The sequence below is a fragment of the Panthera uncia genome, chromosome B4, assembly GCF_023721935.1.
Source record: "Panthera uncia isolate 11264 chromosome B4, Puncia_PCG_1.0, whole genome shotgun sequence".
Lineage (NCBI taxonomy): Eukaryota > Metazoa > Chordata > Mammalia > Carnivora > Felidae > Panthera > Panthera uncia.
The window spans coordinates 112,308,199-112,328,678 of NC_064809.1; the positions used below are offsets into that span (position 1 = coordinate 112,308,199).

General features: G+C 42.9%; 1 long non-coding RNA gene and 1 pseudogene across 1 annotated transcript; one reads left to right on the forward strand and one right to left on the reverse strand.

Annotated features, from left to right (window-relative positions):
• Window positions 1-266: 266 nt before the first annotated feature.
• Window positions 267-3,489, forward strand: LOC125919422 (uncharacterized). The gene is made up of 3 exons (XR_007456774.1): window positions 267-804; window positions 1,500-1,691; window positions 2,070-3,489. It is a non-coding gene; the product is annotated as an uncharacterized LOC125919422 (long non-coding RNA).
• Window positions 3,490-16,366: 12,877 nt separating this feature from the next.
• On the reverse strand, window positions 16,367-17,432 carry LOC125919423 (mesoderm-specific transcript homolog protein-like; annotated as a pseudogene).
• Between the last annotated feature and the right edge of the window lie 3,048 nt (window positions 17,433-20,480).

The window sequence follows — 20,480 nt, forward strand, 5'->3', positions numbered from 1 at the left end:
TTCTTTCTTTCTCTTCCTTCTTTTCTTTCCTTCTTTCTTTCTCTTCCTTCTTTTCTTTCTTTCTCTTTTTTTTCTTTCTCTTTCTTCCTCCCTCCTTCCCTCCCTCTCTCTTTTCTTTCTTTCCTTCCTTCTTCCTTTCTTTCTCTTTCTTTCTTTCTTTCTTTCTTTCTCTTCCTTCCTCCTTCCTTCCTTCCCTCTCTTTCTTTCTTTTCCTTCTTTCTTTCTCTTCCTTCTTTTCTTTCCTTCTTTCTTTCTCTTCCTTCTTTTCTTTCCTTCTTTTTTTCTCTTCCTTCTTTTCTTTCTTTCTCTTTCTTTTTTCTTTCTCTTTCTTCCTCCCTCCTTCCTTCCCTCCCTCTCTTTCTCTCTTACTCTTTCTTTCTTTCTTTCTTTCTTTCTTTCTTTCTTTCTTTCTTTCTTAAAATTATCTCCTCACCCTGTGTTGGGGTCTTTTTCAGCCCCTCTGCTCATGCCTGACATGGGGCAATATGACCTAGGACCCTACCAAAGTGATGGCTTCTGCAGTATACTCCCTGATTTTTTTGACAAAGGACTTCTACTACAAATGATTTAATGTAAATAAATAGATTGAATAAATAAAGCCAAGTAATGGAGGATGCCGCTTCATTAAGGGAACTTACTTAAAAACCAGTTCCTCCTTCGCCTATCAGTTAACAGCTGAACACAGAATTTCCTGTTGTTTTTCTTCTTTCCCCCTCATAGAGGTTGATGTCATCACAGCCACAAAGAAGAATGATTTCCTACAGCAATAGTGGATCTATGACGGCATCAGGATTACAAAAGCTGGTAAGGAAATTTGCTATCGGTACTTATTATCAGAAATTACAAAGAAAATTAATTTTAAACTTTCTGGGAAAGGAGCTGTTCAGTGAAACTGGAAACTTTTCTGGATTTATTATATAAAGAAAGCCTATCTCCCATCTACGAGAGAAAGAATTTCCTACAACCTCAAGGGACCAAATATACAGGACTGGCGTAAGAAACAGATGGTCCTACTTTGGTAGGTTACTAATCTGTGCCAAAATGGTAACTACCTTCATATTGGATAGGCTGGTGCCCGGACTATTTTTCAAGCACCAGACCTGCCCTGAGGAAGCTTTGAAATTTCCTGTTTTCGATGTCTTAGGTCAAATCTCCTAAGCAGTGTTCCCCCCTCCACCACCCCCATTAGAATGGAAGCAGGATCGGGGCTCCTGGGTGGCTCAGTCGGTTGAGCGTCCAACTCTTGACTCCAGCTCAGGTCATGATCTCACGGTTTGTGGGTTCGAGCCCCGCATCAGGCTTCACACTGATGGTGTGGAGCCTACTTGGGATTCTCCCTCTCCCTCTCTCTGCCCCTCCCCACTGTCTGTCTCTCACAATAAGTAAACTTAAAAAGAATGGAAGCAGGATGTATTAGTTTCCTATGGCTGCTATAACAAATTATCACCAGCTCGGGTGGGGGGAAGAGGTTTAAAACAACAGAATTTATTTTCTCACAGTTCTGGAGGCCACAGGTCCCAAATCAAGGTGTCAGGAAATCACAACTGAACTATGCAAACTGCGCGGGGCAGCTGCTGCCAAGAAGAGCGATACTGTCATCAGAAGGAGGCGGACCCACGCGGGTGAGCAGGCTCATGGTGCAGAGGAAGGTGGGGAGTTCCATCTGGACGTGCCGAGTTGTGACACAGCAGGTGAGATACCTGAGAGTGATGTCCCCTGTCCGTTAAATGTGGCAGTAGGTGTATCATTTTTAATTTTAGCAAGAATACTTTCAGTGGAGTGTGGAGCAAGGGGACTGCTGAAGGGAGTTGACGAATGGATGGGAACTGAGCAAAGTCGAAGCGGGGCTGGTCAGAAGCCAGAGAACTAGGGTCTCACCATGACGACAGTGTTGCTGAGGCAGCCTTTCAGGAGGCAGTGCCCTAAAGCAGTAGTTCTCAAAGGCTGTTACCCAGATCAGCAGCATCAGGCAGCTGGGAATTTACTAGAAAAGCAAATTTTGAGGACCCATCCAAGACCTACTGAATCAAAACCTCTAGGGTGGAGCCCTAAAATCTGTGTTTAACAAGCCCGCAGGTGACCCTGATGTGGGCACTCCGGCCTCTGGAGCCTGGAGGAACCAACTTTGACAGAACTACTGGTGCCGTGTGTTCAAGGAGGCGCACGTGGGTGGTAGGAACATGTTTACTCCAGCTGGGCTTGCTTGGAAGCAGGGAGTCTGGTTTGGGGTGGGGGTACATGGGGGTGCGGGGTCTAAGGGCATGAATTTTTGGAAAGCAAGGCAGTGAGGAAAAGGACTGGTTCCTCCCCAGGGCAAGGTCCCTGCAGCTGGAGTGTGAAATACACCTGTTCTGATCTTTCAAGCAGATCAGCAGCTTGACATCCTCCCACTCCAGAGCCAGCAGCTTTCTTGAAGGATGGGGCTAGTGTTCGGCTGAAGCTGTCACAGAGTGGCATTTCTCACAATATTTGAAGAGCCCCTGGGAAATGTTAACCAGAAACTCGGTTGGCTCTTTGACTTCGGTCTTTATGGTTGAAAACCTTTCTAAAATGGATCTGTCTTTTTGCCACTTTAGAGACTAGAATAACATCTAAAGTAGCAGAGTTGTGAAAGATTTATTATCTTTTACAATGCAGAGTGGGTTTAAGATGAGCGCTCTGATATTATCACTCTCACCCTCTTGCATTTCTGATTTGTTTCTGAGAGATTGGGGTGGATGGAGTTCCTGGTGACTGCTGGGATTTGCATGTGCCCCGCACCCGACAGTGCCTATGACACACTCTGCTATATGTGTCTGCCTCTGATGTCCCCTGAACAGCTGTGCATGAAAGTCATCTGTCCAGTGGGCAGATAACAGGAAGTATGGCACAGTGTGAATGCCACGAGGGCAGGGCTGGTTAGTTCATGGTTTGACCTCTAAATCCTGGAATTATAACAGTACCCAATAAGCATGTTGAATGCATGAAAGAACATGGTTATTGTAATTGGATTGGGGATCATTTTGGATTCTATAGGTCTTAGGGTTGCCATTCTGAGCATTAGTCCTCACTATCTGGGACCATAAATATAACATGTATAGATAGGACTGGCTACATAATTTGTGGGGACCAGTGCAAAATGAAAATTTAGAGCCCCTTATTCAAAAATTATTAAGAACCTCAAGACAGGGACAGCAGAACATTAAAGCAAATATGGGGTCCTTCTGAATGTGGGCCCCCATGCTCCTGCCTGAGTCCCATGAAGTCAGACCTAAAGGTAGGAGATGGAATGAAATTTTACTAATCCTGGCAACTTCTGGAAATAGCTTTCAGAAAATTTTTGCAGAAATCCTTGAAATGACCTTTTTATGTGGTTTTCTCTTTTTTTCATGAAAGAAGAGGGCAATATAAAGATGGAGGGTGTCTGGGGGTGCCTGGGTGGCTCAGTCGGTTAATTGTCTGACTTCAGCTCAGGTCATGATCTCGTGGTTTGTGGGTTCGAGCCCCACATTGGGCTCTGTGCTGACAGCTCAGAGCCTGGAGCCTGCTTCAGATTCTGTCTCCCTCTCTCTCTGCCCCTCCCCCCCCTCAGTAAATGAACATTAAAAAAAAATTTTTTTTTAATGGAGGGTGTCTGTGATAGGACTGGATTATTCTAATTCTTCTCTTCCCCCTTGGAATGTGTCCAGTCTTTGCCATGATACTCTCTCTACCTTGCCCCTCCACCCCTCACCCCCCTACTGGAGAGACGAGAGTATATTTTCCCATCCACTGATGTTGGACTTGGCATATGGCTTGTTTTGGCCAATGGAATATATTAGCGGGCATGATATGAGCAGAGACTTTAAACATGCTCCTGTAGTTTGGCTTGACCTCTTGTCCTTCTGTCCTCTACCATGAGAACTGTCCCTGGGGTGCCTGGGTGGCTCAGTCAGTTAAGCATCTGACTTCGGCTTAGGACATGATCTCACGATTCATGAATTCAAGCCCTGCGTCAGGCTCTGTGCTGACAACTCAGAGCCTGGAGCCTACTTCCGATTCTGTGTCTCCCTCTCTCTCTGCCCCTCCCAGGCTTGTGCTCTGTCTCTCTCTCTGTCTCTCAAAAATAATAAATAAAAACGTTAAAAAAGAAGAAAGAAAGAAGAAAGAAAGAGAAAGAAAGAAAGAAAGGAAGGAAGAAAGAAAGAAAGAAAAGAAAGAAAGAAAGAAACTGCCCTTGGGTACCTTCTGGTCCAAGGACAGTGAGAGAAATGGGAGTGGACCCAATCTCCATCTGCGGCCCGAGGCAGAGCTGCCCCAGCAGCCCCACAGACCTGCGAGGAAGAAAAAGAAATGCTTCTGGTGTGCCACAGAGACTTGTGTCATTTCTTACACAGCATTCACAGTGCAGAAGCCCCACTAATAACGTGTGCTTCGGGTGGATCCTAGCAAAAAGATATTTTATTGCAGTTTTTTAAGCTTCGGGGATGCCAAGAATGGCCAAGGAGAGGCTGGAGAAGCAGTCAACATGCTGAACACTGGTGGGCATCCTGACACTCAAAGCAAGCTGGCGAGTACCAAACAAGGTACTGAACAGTGCTAAGCTGGGTCGCATTAAAGAGATCTTATTTGAGTTGTCTTTGTTTTTTAGAGATTGTTAAGTGCCACAGAGTAGCTCCCCGAAGGAGCAGCAGGAGGAAGGGGCCTCGTTTTTAGGGACCCTCGTCCCATGTTTCCATAAAGTTGGGCGCAGCAGCTACCGGCTCATCACCCCCAGCAGCAGGGAGGACGGTCACCGTATTTAACAGCCAGTGCAAAAGGCTCCGACCACTCAGGGAGAGGGCCCACTCTTGAGCTGTGATCAGCTCTGTCCTTCTGTCCTCTACCATGAGAACTGTCCCTGGGGGACATTGGGGGATGTCCCCAATGAGGAGGGGGATGAGGAGGGCCTCCCTTTTCCAAGAATTCCAGTAAGGTCCCAGACCCATCCTGTGAGGCAGGATGGACTAATGCATTGAGCTGGACTAATGCAGAATATATGATCCGAGAGTGAAAGAGGGAGGTCTCCTGGGGCAGGTAGAATGAGGCTCCCAGAGACACATATCTCCTAACGCTGAGGAGCCATGAACAGGCACAGAGGAATTAAGGTGGCTGGTCAGCTCCTTCACCCAGGGAGATTGTCCAGGTAAACCCGATACAGTCAACAGGATCGTTAAGTTGACGAACCAGTGCGAGAAGAGGACTTGGCCTGACAGGTTGCTGGCTTTGAAGGTGGAGGAACACAGCCATGAGCCTAGGAATGTGAGTGTCTCTAGAAACTGGAAAAGACAAAGGAACAGATTGTCCCTGAGGGCCTCCTAGAGAAATTCAGCCCTGATGATACCTTGCCTTTTAGCTCAGCGAGACCTGTTTTGGACAACTGACCTCCAGAACTGTGAGATAATAAATTTGCGTGGTTTTCAGCCACTAAGTTAACGGTCACTTATTATGGCAATGACAGAAAACCAATATATTCCCCAATAGAAAACCAGAATGCTCTTAGCAAAATGAGAGGAAAATGCTAGCAGGCAAACAAAGAGGCCAGAGAACATGTATAGTGGAGACTGGGTCTCCAGTATGTCTTGTTCTGTGGCTCTCTGGATCTTTCCCAGGGGAGACAGCAGGAACCATACTTTACAAAGTGGTATCTGTAGTGGCGTGCACCTGTCCCACAAAGCCGAAGCTCACAGCACCTGTTGAGCAAGAGCACACCCTAAGAGCACAGCCTAAGAGTATTGCCTACAAAGGCACTCTACAAAGACTTGAAACCTAGTTCCTTCACTTACCAGCTGGGTAACCCGAGGCAAGCTGCTTAACCTCTCTGTGCCTCATAAAAAGAGGATGATAAATATCAATCTGATCGAGTTTTTATGAGGATTGATGTCAATACATATAACTAAGCATCATCGTTGGCATACAACTGAGACTCGAGCGTTGTTGGCTGCTGTTACAACTAACGCTACGAGGCAGTATGTGTAATGATTTGTAAATCCTTGGGTCTGGAGCCAGAGTTTGTAGGGTCAAAGTTGGCTCTGTCACTTAGAATTTCTATGCTTGGGCAAGTCCTTTAACATCTATCAGGCCCAGTTTTCTCATGTGTAAAATGATGATATTAAAGTTACCTACCGGGTTGCCTGGCTTGCTCAGTCGGTAGCACATGTGACCCTTGATCTGGGGTTGTGAGTTTGAGCCCCACGTTGGGTGTAGAGATTACTTAAAAATAAAATCTTTAGGGATGCCTGGGTGGCTCAGTTGGTTAGGCGTCCGACTTCAGCTCAGGTCATGATCTGACAGTTGGTGAGTTCGAGCCCCAAGTCGGGCTCTGTGCTGACGGCTCAGAGCCTGGAGCCTGCTTTGGATTCTGTGTCTCCCTCTCTCTCTTCCCCTCCCCTGCTCATGCTCATGCTCATGCTCTGTCTCTCTCTCTCTCTCAAAAATAAATAAATATTAAAAACTAAAAAAAAATCAAAATAAAATAAAAAATCTTTTAAAAAATATTATAAAGTGACTGGGGGAATATAAACACTTCTCAGTGGATATTTGATGATATTAATGGTGAGATAATGGTAAGATGGTTATGTTTTTTAAAAAGCTCTTAGGTGTATAAAAATATATCAGATGGAATTTAAAAATTTTTGTTTAATATTTATTTTTGAGAGAGAGAGAAAGATAGAGTGTGAGCAGGGGAGGGGCAGAGAGAGAGGGAGACAGAATCTGAAGCAGCTCCAGGCTCTGAGCTGTCGGCACAGAACCTAGCACAGGGCTCGAACTCACAAATCACGAGATCATGACCTGAGCTGCAGTCAGATGCTTAACCGAGCCTCCCAGGCATCCCTGGATTTTTTTTTTTTTTTTTAAACAAGAAAACAGGGGCACCTGGGTGACTCAGTCGGTTAAGTGTCCGACTCTTGATTTCGGCTCAGGTCATGATCTCACAGTTGTGGGATGGAGCCCCGTGTCAGGCTTTGCTCTGACAGCAGCGAGTCTGCTTGGGATTCTCTGTCTTCCCATCTCTCTCTGCCACCTCTCTGTCTCTCTCTCTCTCTCTCTCTCTCTCAAAATAAATAAGCATTAAAAAATGAAAATAAAATTGCCTTGCTCATAGAGCTGTGTTGGGGCATTAATCAATGAATACATGTGAAGTCCTAGAGCAATGCCTGACAGATCCAATCAGTGTTATCTATCCTAATTACTGTTACCAGTAGTACAGGGTCACCACACTGTGGGAGTTATTGGAGCAACGACACCTCTCTTTTTAGGAGGTCAAAACGTCATGGCAGTGCCTGGGTGAGATGCACATATAATATATAAAAAGAAAGGAAAGTGGAAAAGTTAGTTTTCAGAAACACACCGCACAAAAAGACTTGTAAACAGGATACGAAGGGAGCCCACCTGCTTTCCTTTCCTCTCTCCTCTGCAATTATACAGGGTTGTACTTGTCTGTTGCTTTTGATTCGGTGTTTTTACACTTTGTCACATAGTAAGAACATTAGGTTAAGGAACCTTGTCATTTTCCTATTCAAAGCAGTTCACTCAATAATGCCAAGCATTCCCACTTTGGTAGAGAATGGCAAGAAGTAAGACAGCCCGTTAGTAAACAAGCAAATCATTTCATGGCAACAGCTGATTTGATCAAAACATTCTGGTTCTCCCTCGTCTGAACCCACGCAAGGAATGAACCAATCCAACTGGAAAAAAATATTTGTTTTATCTTTGCCACATGTATTTACTCTTAGGGACTATTTAACTTGATCGGGCAGAGAAGTTGGAAGGAACAAAAATACTCGAGGCACTGAACAGCCTTGGTGGGCTATCTCCCGCACCAGGCAGAAATGGCCTGGAGGTATCGCCATGGGGGTCTGTTCTTGAGCAGTTTCTTGAAATCCTTTGCCCTCATCTTCACAGGGGAGAACTGAACTGTTGTTCATATGCTAAGTTTTGGGGGTGGGGTGCAGAATGGGAATTAAAATGACTTCAAAATATGAAAGGAAGTCATTCCACAAAATTCTCTGACAATTGGATATGTGTAAGGCATTGTGAAGATGTTACAGGAAGGCAAAGGCAAACTAGATATGGGTTAGATCTCAAGGGATGCCCAGTCAAAAAAGTCACATAAACGACACACATTTATCTGTGAGGAGTAGAAACCCACAGGTGCAGGGCTGTGTGTGTGCGTGCTTTATTGACAAAGGGCTCTAGGGTGAAACCTTTGAGGATGCGAGTGAAGCAGGACAAGGCAGGGGAGAAGCTAGGCAGAGGTAGGTACCGCCTCGGCTGGATCCCACAAGGTGCCCGTGACATAATAAAAAGTATATATCTGACACAGAACTCCTAAAACCCTTAGAAGTGATTCTCTTTTGTTTGCTAATGAGGTGAGTTCTGGGGGGGCCTAGATAGCTTCAGGATGGGAGCTGCTCCACAGAAAAAAATAGCCACATGATTAGAAGGTTAGAGCTTTCAGCCCTGCGTCCCCACCTCCGGGGAGGGCATAGGGGCGGGAGATTGAGGACAATCACCAATGGCCAGTGATTGAATCAGTTGTGCCCACAGAATAAAACCTCCACAAAACCCCTACGCCGTGAGGTTCGGGGAGCTTTTGGGGGTGGTGAACACGTCTACGTGCTGGAAGGGTGGCACACCCTTAACCTAAGAAGCTCCCGCTCTTGGAAGCCTTTCAGATCTCCCCCTATGTACGTCTTCACCTGGCTGTTCAGTTTTATCCTTTATAATAAACTGTAATAGTAAGTAGGGCGCTTTCTGAATTTCTATGAATTGTTCTAGCAAATTATCGAAACTGGGTGGGGGGCATCGTGGGAACCCCTGAATCTGTAGTCCGTTAGACAGAAGTGCTGGCCACTTGGGGACCCCATTTGTGGTTGGCATCTGAAGTGGGGTCTGTCTTGTGGGACTGAGCCCTTTAACTTGTAGGATCGCATGCTAACTAACTCCAGATAGATAGCGTTAGAACTGAACTAAATTGCTAGACACCCAATAGGTGTTGGAGAATTGTTTGGTGTCAGAAAACACCACACAGTACCACAGAGTTGTTGCAGCTTGAGGTAAGGCGGTCGAACTTCCATGCCCTGCGTCAGCTAGCCATTGGCTATGGGCTGCCCCGAGGGTAGAATACTCTCCCGAATGTTGCTGGGCAAGTTGGCTCCCATGGGTCAAGGGCGACTCTGCAAGGGAAGGGTGCAGCTGTAAGCCTGTGGCAGCCGTTATTTGCAGTAGCCATGGGCCGGTACACCTGCCGGTGAAGGGAATCTGGACAGCACACAACAGCGCTGATTACAAAGTTGCATTTGGAGGAAGATAGGAAAGTGTTGGTGGAAGTTGCCAGGAGATGTGAGTTGATCCACTGAAATCAGCAGGAGGCTGTCGTTCAAATGGTAGCTCTTCCCCCACAAAAGTAAAAGAGATTGCTTGGAAAAATCATCAGGAAGCTCCTGCCTGAAGATTCCAATAAGATATAAGGTGATTATATTACCCAGGGTTCACCAGACAAATAATACCAATAGGAGATGCTAATATGCACACACACAAACACACACACGCACACATATATATTGATATAATTATGGAGGCTGAGAAGTTCCACTATCTCTTGCCTATAAGCTGGAGAACTAGGAAAGCCAGTGGTATATTTCAGTTCAAGGCCAACGGCCTGAGGAAGGGGGTTGGGGTATGTGATGGTCTAAGTCCCAGCCTGAGCTGAGAACCAGGAGCATGACGTCTGAGGGCAGGAGAAGATGGATGTCCCAGCTCAGGCAGAGAACAAATTCTTCCTTCCTCTGCTTTTCTGTTCTTATTCAGGCCCTTGACAGATTGGACAATGCCCACCCACATGGGGGAGGGCGATCTTCTTCACTCACTCTACCCATACAAATCCTTTCCAGAAACACTCTCACAGACATACCAGGAAATGTTTTAGCAGGTATCTGGGCGTTTCTCTGCCCAGTCATGTCAACATGTGAGATCAGCCGTCATAGTGACGCAATGGAAAAGTGTTTAGGGCAGAATTGACATGCTGGGCGTTTAAATATAACACCTAGGAGTGTCTGAGGAAGAACACTTGGAGGGCTCCTAGAACTAAAAATAGAGCCAAAAGTGAAGTTTAAAATGAAGTCCTGGTTTAGGGGGTGAGACTACCATCCTGCTGCTTTTTAGAAAGCTAAGACAAAAACAAACACATAACTATTTATTGAGCACATACTATTTGTCAGATTCTGTGACCATTTGGCTCCAGCTTTACAATTTATAAAGAAAGCACTTTCACATATACAGTCTTGTTTACCTCCCACAACAGTCTTATGAGGGAGAAGATCTCCATTTTAGAAATGAGGAAACTGAGATGCAGAGAAGTTAAATAACTTGCTTATGGTCCTTGGTCCTTGAGTGGGGCTTGGGCTCTGGGAGTTATTCAGAGAAGGACAGATACAGCCCTGGGAATGGAGTTCCGGTTCTCCATGCCACCGTCTCCTGTTCCTTCAGGACTTAGTGGAGACCTGCCACTTTCCTTTTAACTAGATCAGGTTCTGACTTCCAGAAGCATAAGACTGCAGCATGGGGGCGCCCAGAAAAGACGCTTCCATGCGAAGTGAACAACCTCACCAGGGGCACCTCCATTATTCACAGTGGTGTGTCCTCGCCTCAGGAGCTGTCCGGGAAAGTCACATAAGATGCACACAAGAGAGGGCCACTAGAAGGAGGGGTGAGATGGGGTGTGGAGTCATTTTACGGGGAAGTGGAAGGTCACAGGTCACAGGTCGGCACACGGTGAGATACATCAGTAAGGGGAATTCTAGGGTTGTGTCTAGACATTGGCTCCTGGAAATAAAGTGAATCATAAATAAGAATCTTTCTGGAGCTGTTCTGAGAGGCAGGAACCCCTTCTTCATGGCCTTAAAGCAGCCTTGCTGGAGCGTGTTTTTACCGCTGTGTCCCTGCCCCTAAGCCCGGTGTAGGTACACAATGTTTATGAGAGTTTACCTGGTCCGCCCTCTCTTCTCTGCCAGATATGAGCTGCCAGCTCAAGCACAACCTCCTCACCTCAATCAATTCTGCAAACATTTATGGAACATCTTTTCTCTGGTGGGCACCTTGTTAGGACTTATGGGAAATGCCAAGGTGAAATGCCCAGATCAACACGGACAAGCGTCACAGGGGAACACTTGCTCGTCCCAAGCATGACCTCTGGCCCTGCCTTCCCGGTCCTTTTGGTGTAACATCCCCCACCAAGTCAGGAACTTTAGTGTGCCCCCCCCCAAAGTCACTTTCTCTGGCACCCCTCACATTCAACCAATGTCCAAGGCTCATTGGGGTGCTGCCCCTAATTCCGTTATCTCCAAGTATCCCAAGTGAGGGGTTTGATCATCTGTCAAGGGATAATTTCAACAACCACGTCCGTCCATCTCGCTTTGCCCTAATCAAATTCAGCTTTCCCACCATGACCATCAGAGTGACCCCCGCAACATGTAAATCCAGGTGCATGTCCCCCTGGGTGGAAACCATTCAGTCTCTGCAGCATCTTGCTCTATCTGCATTCCACTCGCAGAACTATCAGGAGCCAAGAACGAATGTAAGTGTAAACCACTTCAGCCTATCTGGGAGAATGTAAGAGTGCTATTTTTGTCTCTTGGGGAATTTATTTTCCGTAAATTTTTTGATGTATTTTTGATGTATTTTTATCTCTTAAAATTGAGATATAATTGGGGCACCTGGGTGGCTCAGTCGGCCGAGTGACTTCGGCCCAGGTCACGATCCCACGCTTTGTGGGTTCGAGTCCCGTGTCGGGCTCTGTGCTGACAGCTCAGAGCCTAGAGCCTGCTTCCGATTCTGTGTCTCCCTCTCTCTCTCTGCCTGCCCCCCCCACTCTCTCTCTCTATCTCCCCAAAATAAATAAACGTCAAAAAATTATTTAAAATCGAGACATAATTAACATATAACATTGTGTAAGTTTAGGATATATAACATGTTGATTTGATACGTTTATAGATGACAACATGATTATCACCCCATCCCATAATATTATTTCTTTCTTATGATTATAACATTTAAGATCTAGTGAGAGTGCTAATTTTTAAAACTGTTTATTTATTTATTTTGAGAAAGAGAGAGCACAAGCAGGGGAGGGGCAGAGAGAGGGGGAGAGAGAATCCCAAGCAGGCTTTACACCATCAGTGCAGAGCCTGACCCGGGACTCCCATCTCGTGAACCAGGAGATCATGACCCGAGCCAAAATCAAAAGCTGCAAGCTTAAGTGACTGAGCCACCCTAGGTGCCCCAAGAGTGCTATTTTTAAACCTGTTTTTTGTACTGAAGGTAAGTCAGTATCTTTTCTTACCTGTAATTTCACTGACCCTGAACTATTTTCCTTCTTGAATAATCTGAATTAAGGTGGAGGGTGAGCATGTGCCTAGACCTTTACGTTGTGGGAATTAAAAAAAAAAAAATCACCCTTACCTCTCTTATGTGTCTTTCTAGGGTGAGGACTGTACAAATGCCAAAATGTGGGCTAGAGGGAAGGAAGGTTATTCAGTGATGGAATCTTCCATGTACACTGACTTCTTAGACTGCACAATACAAGACTTCAGCTTTTCCCCTTTCTTTGTTCTTCTCCAAGTTAGTTATTTTTTAGTTTTACCTTTCTAAGAGTCAGATTTACTGGGGAATAATTTACGGAAAATAAAATTTACCCCTTTAAGAGCGTATCGTTCAGTGAGTTCTGTCCATTGTATACAGTCGTGTAATTGCTGCCTGAATCAAAACGTAAAACCTTTCTACCAACTCCAAAAGCCTCCTCGTGCTCCTCCACAGTCAGTCTCCTCACCCACCCCCATTTCCTGGCAACATCTAATCTGTTTTCCAGAAAGGCACGTCAATGGACTTCTATAATATGTAGCCTTTTGTGTCTAGCTTCTCATACTTCACATACTGCTTCCTGACGAATTGTATGTGTCTGTAGTTTGCTTTTTTTTTTTTAATTTGTTGACTATTATTGTTCTATGGTCTGGATATAGTATGATTTTTTAATCTATTTACCGGCTGGTGAACATTTGGGCTGTTTCCAGTCTTTAGCTAGTATGAAGACGTTGTTACAAACATTCATGTACAGGCCTTTGTGCGGACATACGAAATCATTTCTCTTGCATAAATACCTGGGGGTGGTAGTACCAACCACAGGAAGTGCATGTTTGATTTTATAAGAAACCACTAAGCTATTTTATTTTTATTTTTAAAGTTTATTTATTTTGAGAGAGAGACAGAGACAGAGACACACAGAGAGAACAAGTGGGAGAAAGGCAGAGATCGAGAGAGAGAGAGAGAGAGAGAGAGAAGAGAGAGAATCCCAAGCAGGCTCCATGCTGCCAGCGCAGAGCCCCACTCGGGGCTCGATCTCATGAACCATGAGATCACGACCTGAGCTGAAATCAAGAGGCAGATGCTTAACTGACAGAGCCACCCAGGCACCCCACCACTAAACTGTTTTCAAGTGGTTTTCCCATGTTCCGTTCTCACCAGCAATGTGAGAGTTGCAGTTGCTTCATATGCCTGCCCGAGTTTGATAATGCCAATCTTTAAAATTTTAGGCCTGCTAGTGGGTGTGCAATGGTATTTTATCATGTTTTCACTTAGATTTCTCTAAATTCAAATTAGCATCTTTTAATGAATTGATTGGTCATTTATATACACCCTGTGATGAAAAGTGTCTGTTTAAATATTTTGACGACTTTTTAGTTGGACTTTTATATTCTAACCAAGCTGTGAAGGTTTTTTATAAGTATTCTAGATACAAGTTCCTTATCAGATATAGAATTTTCTAATAATTTTCCAAGTCTGTGGCTTTTAAGATTTTTGTCAACATTATCTTTTTTTTTTTGTAACAGCTTTATTGAGATATATTCACATAACATTATCTTTTGAAGAGCAGAAAGTTTTCATTTTTATGTCAAGTCCAATGTATCAATATTTTCTTATGGTTTGTGATATGTGTGTCCTGTGTAAGAAACCTTCGCCTGACCCAGCAGCACTATCAACAATAGCCAAAGGATGGAGAGAGCCCAAATGTCCATCGATGGATGAATGGATAAAGAAAATGTGGTATACACACACACACACACACACACACACACACACAATGGAGTATTATTTGGCAATCAAAATGAATGAAATCTTGCCATTTGCAACTAACTATGTGGATGGAACTAGAGGGTATTATGCTAAGCAAAATTAGTCAGAGAAAGACAAAAATCATATGACTTCACTCATATGAGAACTTTAAGACACAGAACAGATGAACATAAGGGAAGGGAAGCAAAAATAATATAAAAACAGGGAGGGGGACAAAACATAAGAGACTCTTAAATATGGAGAACAAACACAGGGTTACTAGAGGAGTTGTGGGAAGGGGGATGGGCTAAATGGGTAAGGGGCATTAAGGAATCTACTCCTGAAATCATTGTTGCACTATATGCCAACTAACTTGGATGTAAATTAAAAAATAAATAAATTATTCTAAAAAAAAAAAAAAAGGAAACCTTTGCCTGACCCAAAGTAACAAGATTTTCTCCTTTGTTTTCTCAGAAGTTTTATAGTTTTGTCTCTTATATTTGATTTAAAGTTAATGTTTGTGTGTGGTATGAAGTAAGGGTCAAGATTCGGTTTTTTGGTGTATGGACGTCCAATTGTTTCAGCACCATTTGTTGAAAAACTATCCTTTCTTCATTGAATTACCTGGGCAGTTTTGTCTAAAATCAGTTGACTACATTTTGGTGGATCTATTTCTGGACTCTCTAGTCTGTTCCCTTGATCTGTATTTTTGTCTTTAGACCAGTATTACTCTGTCTTGATTACTATAGCTTTAGAATAAAAATTCAAATCAGATAACGTGACTCCTCCAACTTTGTTATTCTTTTTCTAGAATAATCTAGAATAATTTCTAGGTCCTTTGCATTTCCAAATACATTTTATTTCTTTATTTTTTGTCAAAATTCATTTTTATTAATTAAAAAATAAACACTTATTCCAGTGTCAGTTGTTATACTTGAAGTGCTAATAAAAAAAAAAGAATTTAAAATAATCACTCCATCATCCTGTTTTGACTAAGACAATGAAGTTGTGGCTTAGGAAAAAAGTATTCAGCACCATTTGCTCATAGGCCTTTCAGAATTTATTCTTAAAGTTTCTGGAACTTTTCTGTCTGTAAAGAACAGGAATTACTGAGCTACAAGACGCAGCCTCTCTGGGACAACCAAAGAGAAGTTAAGCAATCATCATAAAAGGAATCCGTGTACATTTAGCACAGTAAACTTGGACAGTACAACGATCCCCTTCCCTCTAACTCAGGAGGGATGTGCTTCTAAGCACTGAAGTATGAAGAGGCAGACTGTTATTTGCTGTCAGAATTAGTTAATAACAGTAAATCTCTGGCACGGATGCTACTGGTCCTTAACATCCTGTGATTTTAGGAAATTCTGTAAATAGTTTGGATTTGATTCAGTTTATTCAGAAAATAAACCTGTTGAATAAGGTTCACTACTCTGCCAAAGCATCGCTGGTTTAGTATCCTTATAAAATATATATAATATGTGCAGGTAAATCAGTCTTAAAGCATATTTAGGAGTGCCTGGTGGCTCAGTTGGTTAAGTGGTTAAGCGTCTGATTTCAGCTCAGGTCATGATCTCACAGCTTGTGAGTTCAAGCCCTGGGTCAGGCTCTGCACTGACAGCTCAGAGCCTGGAGCCTGTTTCAGATTCTCTCTCTCTCTCTCTCTCTCTCTCTCTCTCTCTCTCTGCGTCTCCCCTGCTTGTGATTTCTCTCTCTCTCTCTCAAAAAAAATAAACATTAAAAGAATAAAGTATACATATTCAAACCAAAATCTATGTCAACAAAATGCCTATAATTAAAAGCACCTGGTGGAACGAAATACAAAGTTATGACAAGGGAGACTTACTCTCACTAAGCTGTGTTGCTTAGAGAAGTTACAAAAGGATGTGCCCTTAAAGCCATTCGAGGACGTGTAAGGAGACACCCTCTCCTCATTCTTTACCATAGGATTCCAACCGAGAATGGGCCAGAAATTAACATTTTTAAATATTTCAGAAAAGTCCACAGCAGTGTTAAGACTTTTAAGAATGTCTCCCTATCTTTCTGTCTCTGTGCGCAGTAGTGCTCATCAGAACTTCCTAACAGTGCAAAGGCAAAGGCAAGTGCATACATTCGCTCAGATGTTAGAAGAATGGGAGGTGGACTGTTAGGGCCATCCTTAGCTGGAGCTTCTGTGGGTTTTTTACTATATGCTGATCACCAGTGAGTCAGGTGGACTTTTGTGAGAGAATAGTGTTTGGTGGCCAAGACTTCTTTTGGGCATTTCTTTCTAAGTGGAATACACAGCAGGTAAGGGAGTAGGGGAGATAATACAGGGAATCTACTCTTTGCAGCTCAGAAGGAGTTGAGGAAGCCCATACAGGCAGTCAGGAAGCCCAGGGGATCCTCTAGCTGTGGATAGTGGCTAACGTGGTCATCCAGAATCGACACTGTGGTGTTTTCCTGTACAGCTCCAAAAACTCTGGATAGGGGATTTACGGGATCCAACGGTCCATAGATAAAATGAATGGGGACAGTTAGAGAAGCCAGAGCTCCCATCCAGCATCTTCTAAACGTCTTCCTCAGGTTGATGTACTGTAAAAGACTGTCGATAACTAAGCTTCCATCATTGTTGCAGATCCCTGCCCACATGTCCCATGGCTCACTCTTAGAGAGGCGGGTGTACAGCCTAAAGACTGGGATGAGACCTCAAGAGAATACAAAGAAGTTCATCAATCGTGTGAGGATGGGTGACAGCATGCCTCCATCTTTGAGAAACTTTTGGAGAAGGAGAGGACAGTAAGTCTCAGGGAATATACCTTCCATTTGACAGATAGAGACTCCTTATGGTAAGCCTACCAGATCGATTCTGCCTGAACCTACAAAGCAGCTCCTGAGCAACGATATCTCCATAATCATGAGACAAAAGGTTGATCCTGTGGTTCTGGAACCCCAGGTACCACAAAAGTGCCTCCACAATGCTGGCCTGCTCAAACATGGAATAGTAATGTGGTCTCAATTTGTTACTGAAGCCAAAGCCCACGAAATCAAGGGCAATCACTTGATGAAACCTTAGGGTTTCCCAAATCCTCTACTAATCATAGCTGGAATGTTAGAAGGCCATGTAAAAGCACAACTATCTCAGGACTTCCAACCACACCAGAAGAGTCTTGGTAGAAGATGTGCAATCCCTTGTAGGTGAAAAATTTGCCTGACAACTTCCAGGAGTAAAGAGCAGGAGAAAACTGGGGGTGGGGTCGGGGATGGGGGAGGGGTGGGATATGCAGACAGGCTGCGAGCAAGGGCACAGCCAATAGCCCAAACTGAACCCACCACTCCCTCATCCTCATCAGGTGAGACCGGGACTACAAGGCTCCATGTTTGGGGGAAACGGTTGAGCATGTGTTCCAAATACATTTTAGAATCAGTTTGTTGATTTTTACAACACAAGGAGAAAGGCTGTTGAGATTTTGTTTAACAATATTGACCTTCCCATCCATGAGCATGGTCTGTCTCTTCATTTAATTTTCCTTAACTTTTCTCAGCACTCAAAAATTTTCTCTTACATGTACAGCTCTTGCACATATTTGATTAACTTTATTAATATTTCATGTTTTTAAATCTATTGTAGGTGGTATTACTAACATTTTCAATTTCCAGTAGTTTGTTACTGGTAATTAGTAAAACTTATTTTTTGTATTGATCTTGTATCCCGAAACCTAGCTAAACTCACATATTTGTTGTAGTAACTGTTTTTGTTTTTGATTCCTTACAATTTTCTATGTAGAGATTATGCTGTTTGTAACTAAAGACATTTTTATTTCTTCCTTTACGATCTATATACTTTTATTTATTTTTTTTGTCTTAAAGCACAGGCCAGTACCTCCAATACAATGGTGAAAAGAAGTTGTAAAAATGGACATTCTTGCTTTCTTCCCAATCTTAGGGGGGGAGCCTTCAATCTTTCACCATTACAATGATGTTGGCTGTGGTTGTTGTTGTTGTTGTTGTTGTTGTTGTTGTTTTGTAGGTAAGGTTTGTCAGACGGAGGAAGTTCCCTTCTATTCCTAGTTTGCTGAAAATTTTTTTATGATGGATGAATGTTGAATTTTATAAATGATTTTTTTACATGTATTAAGACATGATTTTCTGTTGAGATTGTGAATTACCGACTGACTGTGAATGTTGAACCAACCTCACCTTCCTGGAATATATCCAAGTGGGTCATTCATATATCATCCTCTTTATGTATTTCTGGATTCAATTTGCCATTATTTTGTGATTGTGCTTTTGAGAAATATTGGTCTATAGTTTTCTTTTCTGTATTATCTGTTTTTTTGTTTTGTTTTGTTTTGTTTTTTTTATATCTAGAACATTCTGGCCTCCTAGAATGAGTTGTGAAATATTCCCACTTTTATTTTGGGGGGAAAATTTAATAAAGTATAGGTGTTATTTCTTAAGTGTTTGGTAAAATTAACCAGTGAAGCTTTCTGAATCTGGAATCTATTTCTTTATAACAATAGGGCTATACAGATTACCCATTTCTTTTGGGTAGGGTTTGGTGTTTGGTGTTTTATTCTTTGGTAGTGGTCATCTTTATGTGAGACGTTGTCATATTATAACTGTTTTCTGATTTCCCAGTTGCTATTAGTGATATTTGTTTATTCATACCATCATTATTTACTATGCTATCTTTATTATGCCATTTTTATTTTTGTCCATTTAATGGCTGGAATCAACAGATTACAATATAATTAATCTGGTAGACAATGAGCATGTGGTGGGGTTGGGGGGGAAACTAGGTGATAGCGGCAAACAGAAGGCATGATAGACTTTGGACTAAAAATTCTACGTGGTGAAAGATAAGGATTTGCCTGATGACTTTGCCAGGCAAATTTGTCTCTTTTAAGTATTGGTGTTAAAAATGGGAAGGGTGGGGCGCCTAGGTGGCTCAGTGGGTTAAGCGCCCAACTCTTGATTTCAGTTCAGGTCATGAATTCAAGCCCCGCATCGGGCTCTGCACTGAGAGCATGGAGTCTGCTTGGGACTCTCTCTCTCTCCTCTCTCTGCTCCTCCTGTGCATGCCCTCTCTTTCTCCCTTGAAATAAATAAATAAACATTTAAAAAAATAAAAGAGGGAAGGAATAAAAGAGGGAGGGGGGGAAAAGGGGAGAACTTGAAATAAAATCTCTGCAACACTGGAAAAGCCAAAGGGAAAAATGGCAGGACTTACCAGCATGATGTCCACAGAGTTATTTCTAAATAGATTTTTTTCAATGTATTTTATAAGAAATAAGACTTTCCTTTTATGTTTATTTTAGAAGTGTTGGCACATACTGAAATGTAACAATTTCTTGATTGGGAATATTTTAAAACAAAACAAAGGAACCTAAACTTTCCCTTCAACTTCTATCCTTTGCTTTTGTTCAAATGTTGTAAATAACATTTGAAAATATTACAGCCACATTTGTTGGGATAGGTACTTTTAGTGACTTGAATGACCTATTTAAAAAGCAACTTACCTGAGGCCCCTGGGTGACTCAGTTAGTTGAGCAGCCAACTCTTGATTTCAGCTCAGGTCATGATCTCAGGGTTGTGGGATTGAGCCCCGCTTCAGGTTCTGTGCTGGGTGTAGAGCCTGCTTGATATTCTCTCTTTCTCTTTCTCTCTCTGCCCTTCTCCCCTGATCGTGTTCTGTTTCTCTCTCTAAAATTAAAAAAGAAAAAAAGAACAACTTACCCTCCAAGCTACTTTTCCACTTAAAAAATGTTTTCGTTGTTCATATTAAACTCTATACTGTTTTCCCAAGGACAATTTGTTTACAAGTACAGAATAACCTACTTAATCGACTTCGGCTTAATTTATTTACACATAAACTAGGCATTTTTTCCTACTATTGTCAACGTGTTATATGAATAAGATCAGGTATATGTTATAATGCATTGGTGAAGAGAGATTTAAGCCATTATATACAGGCAAACTGGTGATATTATATTGCTTTCCATTAGGTCAGGGCACGACCATTATAATTTTAACATGCTACATTAGCAGAAAAGGCCTGTATATGTGACCAGCGTGCCTTCCAATGTGGAATGCGTATGGAGGTTGTCCCATGGCTCAAGGAGGTGGCAATTGTGTTATTCAGAGCTTGCCTTTTGTAGCCTTGCCACATGCCTTAGGTTAAAGTTAGTCTCACCCATGACTGCCAATCTCTAGCCTGGTTCACTGGGTACTGCTGCTTCTCAGAATTCCATGAGTAAGCCAGGAGTGCTGTTTGTTATTTACTAATAGGTATTTCTTCTGACTGCTCTGCTTACCACATCATCACAACAGGCCTTGACCTTTGTGAACTTCTCTGGAAAATCAAACATACCTAGAAGCTGCCCAGGCTTATGTAT